The sequence below is a fragment of the Falco peregrinus genome, chromosome 8 (genome assembly GCF_023634155.1).
Source record: "Falco peregrinus isolate bFalPer1 chromosome 8, bFalPer1.pri, whole genome shotgun sequence".
NCBI classification, from domain to species: Eukaryota; Metazoa; Chordata; class Aves; order Falconiformes; family Falconidae; genus Falco; species Falco peregrinus.
In genome coordinates this window covers 52,078,896-52,089,292 of record NC_073728.1, presented here as the reverse complement: position 1 = coordinate 52,089,292, position 10,397 = coordinate 52,078,896, and positions in this window count along the sequence as shown.

Below are 10,397 nucleotides of genomic sequence, written 5' to 3'. Positions count from 1 at the left end.
ACCCGCAGTAGAATACATTAAACAAATCTAAGCAATCAGTGACTCTTTTTGAAATGCTATGATTCTCTTCTGGTCCTGGCCCCCCGCTCCCTGCAATCCCAATGTACGGAAAATCCCATTGACTGGACAACCTTTCTCAACCTCATCTCCTGAATTAATATTGCTGAAGAAAGGGACTTTTTGGAACCATGAGTTACTGTCAGCTCTGTTCTCACCTCATTGTGTCTCATTTCCAGCTTGCTCAAGCACACCAGCTTGCTAAGGTCATGTCAAACCTCACCGCTGCTATCCCCACATTATCCTTGACTAAGAAGAGTGGAAGAAAAGACAGTTAACACATAGTGGGGACAGATGAATTGGAAAACAGTGGGAAACAGAGGTTTACAGAAGGAACTTCAAAAAAGTAGTACAGTACACCTTATAAATGAGAAGTTTATTTGTGCAGATCTACTTAAAGACAACTTACCTAACATCTTGATGCATAACTGTTTTAAATTTGCTATTTCCTTTGCAAAGCATTTTCCAAATTAAAAACAACCTGTCCAATTACCAGTAATCTCAAAGAACAAGACAAAATTCTCACTGGTTTCCTGATTATAGCTGTTAACAGTGTTAACCCCCGTCACCACATTGCGAAAGAGTGATTTTGAGGTATGAAAGAAGGGAAAAAATTATTTTCCAAACATGTTTGCCAGTGGTTATGTCACTTGAAAGGTGATCCTGCTACCTTTCCCATTATCCAACCAGATGCAGCCTTTTCCAAAACAGATTTTTTTTTTTGCTTTTTAGCACTGATTTTATCTTTGATATAGACAAAGAGCAGAAAGCAGTTCATTATTAATTAATCCTACTTCAGCCTGCCACATTCCTTAAACAGCTATATAATAAAAGAGATCCACCGTTTCAGCATAGCAATCCTAAGTAATTCAGCAGCTTATAAAAATTAGCAGCAAAATGTTTTTTCAGTTTTAGTCATTTAGAGGAAAAGTAGATAGTTCATCACTGGACAATGCAACATTACAAAAAGACCAAAGCAACAAAGATCCCAAACCATGAAGTTTTTTGTTTCTAATATTTAAATTACTTAAACAATTCAGTTTCTTTAGGAAAAAGTATTACTACTTTTACTCCACAACAAAGAACTGAGGTAGACTTTCCCTTACTTTCCCCGTTTCACAGATCTTTTTCAAATAGCAAACTCAAAAAGTGGAGAAAGTTGTGATTATACTCAAGTCAGCTACAAATTCCCATTGACTTTGACAGGATTTCATGTTTCACAGATGTTTACATGCATATATGCGTAATGCTATTCCTGAATTTCCTGTATTTCTGTAGGAACAGGAAGGAAGCATGAACAGGTAGGCAGATCTTCACATTTCTCATAGTCCTTCTTCAAAAATTCATATATCTGAGTTTTTAACTTTGAAGTGTTTAGATTCTAGGGAGCAAATATGACTATTCTCTGGGAGACTAAAACCATCTTAATTTTTTAGAAGCATTCTACTTATATCAGTAAACTAATTATATGCAATTAGAACACAGCAGAAGACTCAAAGGGGAAGACGATAGAAAGCTACAAAATCATAATAGAAAGAAAGCGTAACCATTTTTAAACACAGAGTGTTCCATGTTTCGGTCTTGATTTTTTAAACCTTGCATTGTATAAAAAAATGTGATAGTTTAACTTTGCTGAATGACTATAAATGAATATACATGTATATTTTAAATGCATTAACTTACAACTTTGTGTTTGTCTTCCATAAATATTCTAGCAAAGTAGCTTAATAGAAGAAAAATTGCAGAAGCTGCATTGCCAATATGAACATTACAGAGTATTAATAAAATTTTAGTCATGACAATAAAAGCATATATAGGAAGATTTTTGTTTTAATAGGTATTCATATCTTTCCTGATCAAAAAGATAATTAAGTATTTGGTGTTAGATCAGTTAGATTAGAAAGTACCTGGAGCTTAAGTGACCTTCAGCATAGTTATGTAATTTTTTTAGAAAACCACTTTCTTTTCCTTTTTTGAAATCTACCACGGTTTTATCTGAGCCCAACTGAGGTACTAGTAATGCAACACACTACGTGAGAGACCCAAATGACCTAGTTAAACAGCCAACAGTGAGATCCTGAAAGTCACATAAGTGTATTAATCCACAAGCCAAATTCCAGCCATTCACTTAAGCCCCAAAGCCTCATGATGTTTGCCGTGCAAACACACATATTGCCTGCCTCCCTCAAAAAAAAATTATAAAATACATTAACAGCATTCACGTAAGAGTAAAAATTCCCATTTGTGTGGTTTCAGTGATTTCAAAGAAGCTAAGCTCAATCACTCACTCAAGCCTCTGCTCCACTGCTGTATATCAAATGAGAGGACTGGTATAAGAAAAGAAAAAAACAGCATCAGTTAGGCTGAATATGGCTGTTCTCAACACCACATTTACAATTAATACTGTTCTTTAAAGTTTCTACAACACAGATAATTACAGAAATACAATTTTTCTATTACTATTAAGGAAGAATCTTGGGAAACAAAGCAAAGACCCTGCTGTGGGCAGAGAAAGTCTCTGCTGCTCTTTACCCCTTGATGCAAAGGCTGGTATTGAAAAATGAAAACAGTAGCCTGGGGGCTGGGAACGTCATCTGTCTTCATTAACCACCATCTCTAGTGCTATGGACTCAGAGATCGCCTGAGGGGAAACAAAGTGCCACAGAAAAATCTTTTTCAAATAAATCACATTTTTAAAGAAACAAGTCAAGCACTCAAACAAATGGCAGCCAGCTGCTAGTGTTAAAAAAAGAAATCCAGCCTTTACTTTATATGTGTACTTTTCAAAGCTTTTCAGCTTGTAATGGGAAATTATTGCCATTTGGAAGCAAAAAGCAACCAGCAATAACAACCCTATTTGGCACCATCATACATTATATCCCAAATCAGGTCTTCTGGGGACAGGTATATAGTTTACTATTCTCATTCTAGACCAGTCAAAAAATTCTAGATGTACTCACAGGTGGGTGTGATAAAAGGATTTTAGTACTGCACAGTTCGGTGGCTTTCTATTGATCTGTGTCCTAGTGAATTTAAATGATGGTCTTTGTTTATTAAAATTCATATTTTAATTGTAGGAAAGCTAAATAAATGAATGCTGCTAGGTGACTTCACAGAGTGCAATGGAACTCCCATAACCTTCAAGTTTTGACTTCACATAAAATGTGAGAGGGCCTTACTGAGAGATTTTTGCCTCAAGCGCATAATTTGTTTAGAAACACTGATTTTTCTCCAGAACTTCCAGGTATTGATTACTGATTTGAGAAAAGCCCAGAACCTGTAAGATATGGAGAATCACCTTGTCTTCCAAGTTATTAATCTCTGGAGAACCTATCTACCTTATTAAAATGTTATCCCTGATTTGCATCTTAGGTTTATGCAGTTACATTGTCCACATGGAATCACAGAATAATTGAGGTTGGAAAAAGACCTTGAAGTTCATCAAGTCCATCTGTGAACCCAGGACTGCCAAGTCCATCACTAAACCATATCTCCAAGTACCACATCTACGTGTTTTTAATGTATGATTCCACCACCTTCCTGGGCAGCTTGTTCCAGTGCTTGACCACTCTTTCAGTGAAGAAATTACTTATAATACACAATCTAAGCCTCCCCTGGTGCAACTGGAGGCTGTTTCCTCTTTTCCTGTTGCTTGTTATCGTGTCCTCTCATTTGTTATCACATAAGATAATTCTGGTGGACTAGTCCCCTACTATTTGGATTTTTTTATATGCATGTTTAATGTTTCTACCATGGATATTTCCATCTAGCTTTTATTTTCAGAAGTAACTCATAGCTTTCCTAACTTCTTTTCTCTCATTAAAAAAGTTAGATAAATTGAGCTTTTTGTTGTATAAAGAAAGCCCTCAAAAGTTCTAATAAAGTGTGGTGAACAAGATTTAATATAAGAATAACTACTGAAAAAATGTTTCAGGAGGCACTTCGTTGTGCACCTGTTTCCACAAAAAAATAACACCCTTGTTTAACTTCAGAATTTTTTTCCTTTGTTTGCTAAATCCCCTTTTCTAGCTGACATACATCTTGGTACCGTGACTATATTTCTGCCAGCTCACTATTAGCTGTCCAACCCCATTTACCTGCCAATCAAATGCCAAATGTTTCCACCTACTCAAGACGCTGAATGTATCTTTAGTATTCCTTTAGATCAGCGAACTGATCTTTCAGCTTCCAGTTTCAAGTGACTGTGCCATTTCCTTCCTTTGAGGAAGTCACAGTGAGACCAGAAAGGTATCTGAGCTGGAGCTCCCCTGTTTGGAGAGGTGTTGTCATGTTGCTCATGATGAGAAATCATTCTTAGAACATGCTTTTTTCTGGCATCCACCAGAAACGTGACTTGTTTCTAACATAAACACCTGTCATCTCATGGAGTGAGAAAAGAGTAAGCTGTGCTGGGGGGGGGGGGGGGGGAAGACTAATACTTATTTTGTGGGTTTTAGCTGATGTGATAGTAACCTCCATGTGACTGTTTCAGTGCTCTGCACAGACACACCACCTGCTCCACGCCCAGCGTGCAGCTGTGCAGGGGTTGTCTACTGGCTCAAACACTGCTTGTTGCAGAATTGTCCCTCAGCATTTCCTAGTCTTCCAAAAAAGCTCCACCATACTATGACTGGGCTAGTAACTATCATGATATTCAGATATTTAGTAAAGACACAGCACCTTTGCTGTAGTCCTCGTTTTTCAAAGTATTTGCAGCACCCAAACCCAGCAGTTGGTCTTGCTGAATGTGGCCTTGAATTTAATTTTTAAAATAAAACTGACTAACCTCCCTTAGCTTAATGAGATGGAAGCAGAATCTGACAAAAAAATACGTAATTTGGCAGGGAAAGGAAGTTTTTACTTTTGCCAAAGAACAGACAAGCTTCTAAAATACCAGGCTTTTTGGATCATATTCCCCAAAATTCCCAGATTACACCAGGAGTCTTTGCGTGGCACTCCAGAAGTAGCTATTACTATAGTTTGCCAAAGATTTTTCTGAGACATTTTTCTGTGTGTATACCTGGTTCTTTTGTAAGCCTGTTGTTCCTAAAAGAAGCTGGTCTGAGAAAGGTAAATTAATATAATTTGACCATAGCTGTATTTATTTTACAAACAGAAGTATCTGCTAAATCATGTGTGAACTGCTAACTGGCATCAGAATGAGAAACAGGTTTGTTCTGGCCAGTGGCATCGTGTAGAGCCATTCAGAATGTCCAAGAACAGGGTCGAGATACAAATGAGTATGACTTATTTCAAAATGACAACAGTTCATATTTTAATCTGAGATTCAGTTGTACTTAATGTAAAATCTTGCTTTGCAATTTATAGTTTATCTCCCTACTTAGATATTTTTAAAAAATTATTCCCAACATCTAAAACAATAAAACAGGATTTTGTATGAACTAGCCCCAAGCTTTGTGCATGGCCCTGAGGAACCTACATCTTGCATAACTTCGGCTGTACTTGTTATTCCATCACAAATTCCTGCTGCATTTATGAAAAACTGGCAGTATCACGATCTCTGTTCCCAGCCAAGTTATAAGATAGGTGTGGGACTGGCTTTAAGTTATTTAACTCCCTAATGCTCATTTGAGCTCTCAAGACTTAAAAAAAAAAGTCTCGGCAAGCAAAAAAAAAAGCCCAGTGTGCCACAGAAATAATAGCGCAGACGTGCAGCCTGTCTTTAGAGGGTTATAATTTCCCTGGGATCCAAAAGCAGACAGAACTTGCTTTAACCAAGAAAGCCACCAACTTAGCAGTCTGAGTGTGAGTCTGTAGAAGACACACTTAAAATATATAATGGATGAGTGTATGCAAAGATATGCCTTATAAATACATTATGTCTCACTCCAAGTTCCCAGAAGTTTCATTCAGTACTGTGATACAACTCAGTTTTGAAGCCTACACACCTTTTTGGTCTCTCCAAGTTCCTCACTGCAAAAGATTAACTCTAGGGACTCCCACTCAGCTCTGTCCAAACCAAGTCTTGGCACAGACACCATCATTAAAACATGGCAATCCTGTAAAATTCAACATTGATAAGAAACTGTTCTGTAGGATAACCAAGATATGCCTGGAAATGTAAAGACAAGGCATGCTCATGAAAGCATGCCACAAACATTTGGAGAATAAATCAACTAAAAACTAAGGCAAACTAGAATAACATTGTGCTACTTGCTAGACCAACACAGTTAAAGGAGTTCCAACTTTAAACTCTCTAAATAAGTGGAAGCAAAGGGCAGATGGTGAATGGTTGAACACAGAAGTGAGAGAGACAGACAGGTCTTTGTAGATCAAGTGACAAGTGAGAATTCAGTGCATGGTGTCTTTATGCCCACTCACTGCTCTCAAATGAGGTTGCCTTTTACACTATGGACAAATAACCCAGGAAGTCTGACAGGTTGGCTTAAGCAACAAGTGCAGCAGCTTTCCAACTATGCTTTCAGTTCTGTATTTCTGGCACTATCAGCTATGGACAGAAACAAAAATATTCTTCTGACAGTTATGTCAAAATTTTCTGTCCTGTACATCTCACATTTAAACACTTTGGGTGAAGTGGGGCTCCTTTAAAGGAGAGCAGGGAGTGTGCGGGAGTCATCTGCAAAAGTGGTAAAAATAGAACAAAAATGACATGAAATGAGAGTGCACATCGAATCACAACAGGAGTACATGGTAAACTGCAGACCTGGAGTCTCTGAAAAGTTCACTGCTTTTGTCAAGTTAACAGCATAATCTTTTTCAGTAAAAGTGTTTCTACAGATATGAAAAATTCAATTTCATTAATCAGCTTATGCTTTTTGGAGAATCAGATAATTTGATCTTTGTTCATATGTCTAAAATATAGCATATTGCACTGCCCTTTATGAGCCAAGCCCACCTCATCTTATCCTTGCAGATATTTCTACTGAATTAAATGATGAAGAAGAGAAGTTTGATAGAAGTCACACTGCACAAAATACTGTTTTGGCAAAAGGTTTTGTCCAAAATACTAAGAATCAAAACTCTGTAGCTTTATTTTTACCATGTCAAAAACTGAAACAATGGCCAATCTGATTCAGACCACTATTTATAAAATGATACAGCAGTGACATTTAGACCTTAAATGTTGTTTATTGGCATGCAGGAAGTGCTTATACAGCAAATACCTTGTCTTGACACTGCTTGTGGGAATTGGAAGATTTTGCTGGACTCTGCTCCTTTCCAGTTGAATTCTGTTCTTTATAGAACAGAACAGCCTAAAGCCGGTCTCTGCAGTCAGGATGCTAGTTGAGGAAAGACACCATTACCTACAGGGTATGCTGGAAAAGATATTTTATTTACAGAACGTTAACTGTTGTTGGAATGGTCCTCAACAGCCATGTTTTTTCTTGTGATTGTGCAGCTCTAAATGCAAAGTCTGGAGTGACATCTGTGGAAAATAAAACAAGTTTTCTCCAAACTATGCTGCAAGGCTGTAAGAATCAGTTATACAAGTGCTTTGGAAATGAGGAGAAATAATTGATGCTTGGCAAAGAGGAAGGTGACAAAGGGAGAAAAAAAGACAGATTATCAAGTCAAAAGGGCAAACCAGGAAAAGGTCCTTTGCCCAGCTGGAGAATGGAATAGCACAAAGGAAAGAATTATTACAAAAATGCTCCTTACTTCACATGCTGCTCAGTAGAAGACACAAACATTGTTATAGGATGAACTGGCAAGTGAGAAGTACATGGTAGTTAAGTATTGACAGAAGTTTGTAATTAGTAGGTCCCACTCTATGATTAGTTTTGAAATGAAAGTAAGTCATCTACTGCTTTGCATTAGAAGAGATTGAAGTGACCCATTCAGTACTAGAATTGGACAAGTTAATTGTAGCAAATATTAGTTTAATTCGTTCTTGTAAATTAATTTAATAGATTAATTAATTGAACTTATATCTAAGCTATACAAATTTGCTCATTTTAAATTATTTAGCAAATGGTTTATGTACTATAATTACACTGAATAAAAGGTAAATGTTTAAGTTCATCTAGACACCTTGGACATATTGACTCTATAATCAGAATGGCACAAATGTATTCTAATTCTGTTGGAAGTGGCCTTTTCCTATAATGCCTAGAGAGGAAGCTTATGTGCCTTTCAAACAGATGATTAAATAAATGGATTCTACTTAAGTCACTCCCTCCATGAACAGATGTTGAAGACTAGAGAGCTTTTCTCTTTGGGAGATCTAGCAAGTTCTAAGGCCTGAAACTTGGTATGAGCAAACATTAACGAAATGCGTATCAGTTGTACCACACCCTTGTTGAATGCTAGAAAAATTATACTTCATGACTATCCCTTATGGCGTTTCTTACTCAGATTGTAAAAAATATTATCATCACTACTCCTCAAGTACACTGTTATGGCTGCTGAAAAAACCACATGCTGGTGGAATGGTGTAATATGCCTGTTCCTGATTTAGTACTTTATCACCTTGTCCTCCAATTTATTTACTTAAATATTAGACCATTAGAGATCCAACCAGAGCCTCATACACTGCTGTAGCTCAGTCAGTTCTCCGGATTTCAAAGAAAAATGAAAATAGAATTGGGCCTACTGTGTCTTAGCTGAAAATCACCAACTGTCTTCAAACCCTGACGTTAGCAACATATGCCATTTTTATTTATGACAGCCACCCTCCTGGAATATTCAAGAGCCAAACATATGTACATATTTTGACCAGGGAGTTGAAAACAACCATGAAAAAAATTAGCAAAGAGATCTGTCTTGTGTTAAATCTGCTTTTCGTCTTGCACAGCTCCCGCTATGCAAGTTAGTGATTATCTAATTAATTATATACATCACAGGATTCCAAGAAGGGGTGGAGTATCTCAATATAAAGTCAGAGACGCTTCTTTTGACAGTCTTGAGCCCAGAGACATCAGGTATGAGCAGCTTTGTGATTATGTCCATCTGCTAAAATAACCCCTCCGAGATTATCACGGCTGGATGGGAAGCAGCAGTCCCCAGGCAGCTCTTATTTACACCTGGGATGGAAGTGCCCAGCAGTAGCATTGTGATGGAAACTGCCTTCCCCATAACTGCTGTCTGATTCTTTGCCAAGTGTAGTTCTACCGATTCAAAGAGCCCCGAAAACTTACCGTACTTCTTTTGTACAACATATGAAAGTCTTTAGTCGCAGCTTGTAGAAACCACTTAGTGATAATTCATTAGATTACATAACTATTTATTTTAACACGCTGTGCTTATTTCAAATTTGTTTCAAGGTGACTTTGCTCTATATTAAAAAGAAAGAAAACAACAACAAAAAAAAGAATAAAAGCCTAACAGTCTCTCCCTATCAACCTGCTACAGGCTGCTGTCTCCAGCCAGCCCATTCTTTTATTGGCAACAGCTCGAATTAAAACACGTTCATCTGTTTGTTGAGAACATTTTGTCAGCTTAGATTAAGATTCTGTTTTGTCATCCTTACCCAGACCAGTGAGTAGAGGCATGCATTCAGCTGAAGAGGTTAAAAAGGACTGGGATCTACAGGACTGGAATCTATAAGACTTTATTATAAGCTAAATATTGAATTTAGCCTCGCCATCTTTTCACTGTGTAAATGCTCACTGCATACAGATTTGCCTTTGCAAAAAGCACAGCTTTGCACTTAAGTTGTTGCATGCTAACACAGTCAGAAAGAGGATGCATTCGTGATCATCTTAATATGTCACTCAGGCTTTCCACAGAGACAGCCCCTCCAAGGAAATTTGCACCACCTTTTGCACACACTTGAAGAATATTAGAACACTTTTTTCCAGGTATCCAAGTATGGATTTCACTCTCTAAAATAATTTGAAGAAGAAATTTCTAGTTTTCTCTGAAACATTCCAAAGTTTTAACAGATAAATAGTTACCAATACCCTTCAGTAACATGGAGAGACCGTTCAAATTAGGAAACACAGAGCAACAAAGGCAGGGAGGCTTCCCTGCACCTTCTTTTGTACTTTTTTTTTTTTCTTTCCCTCTTTCTCTTTCTGTTAGCTCCATTAGGAGGAGCTCTTGCAGTATTTGGCCTAGATGGGATTATGAATTATCTAGTAACATTCAAACTAATCATTACCCTGTAGACAAGGGCATACTCTGCTTTAAAAGTCAGAGTGAACACATTCAGAAAGTGTGACTTCAACCATACAGCTTTCATTAGTATTACTTGCAGACAATAAGTTTGACTAGTAAAAAGCAAAACCCCACATTAACAAATATTACTGCTAATACTTTTGTGTTTCAGGGCATATACCAATCTTGAGACATTCCCACAACATAGCAGCCTTTAAGAAGCATCATATATATATATATATATATATATATATTTGCTG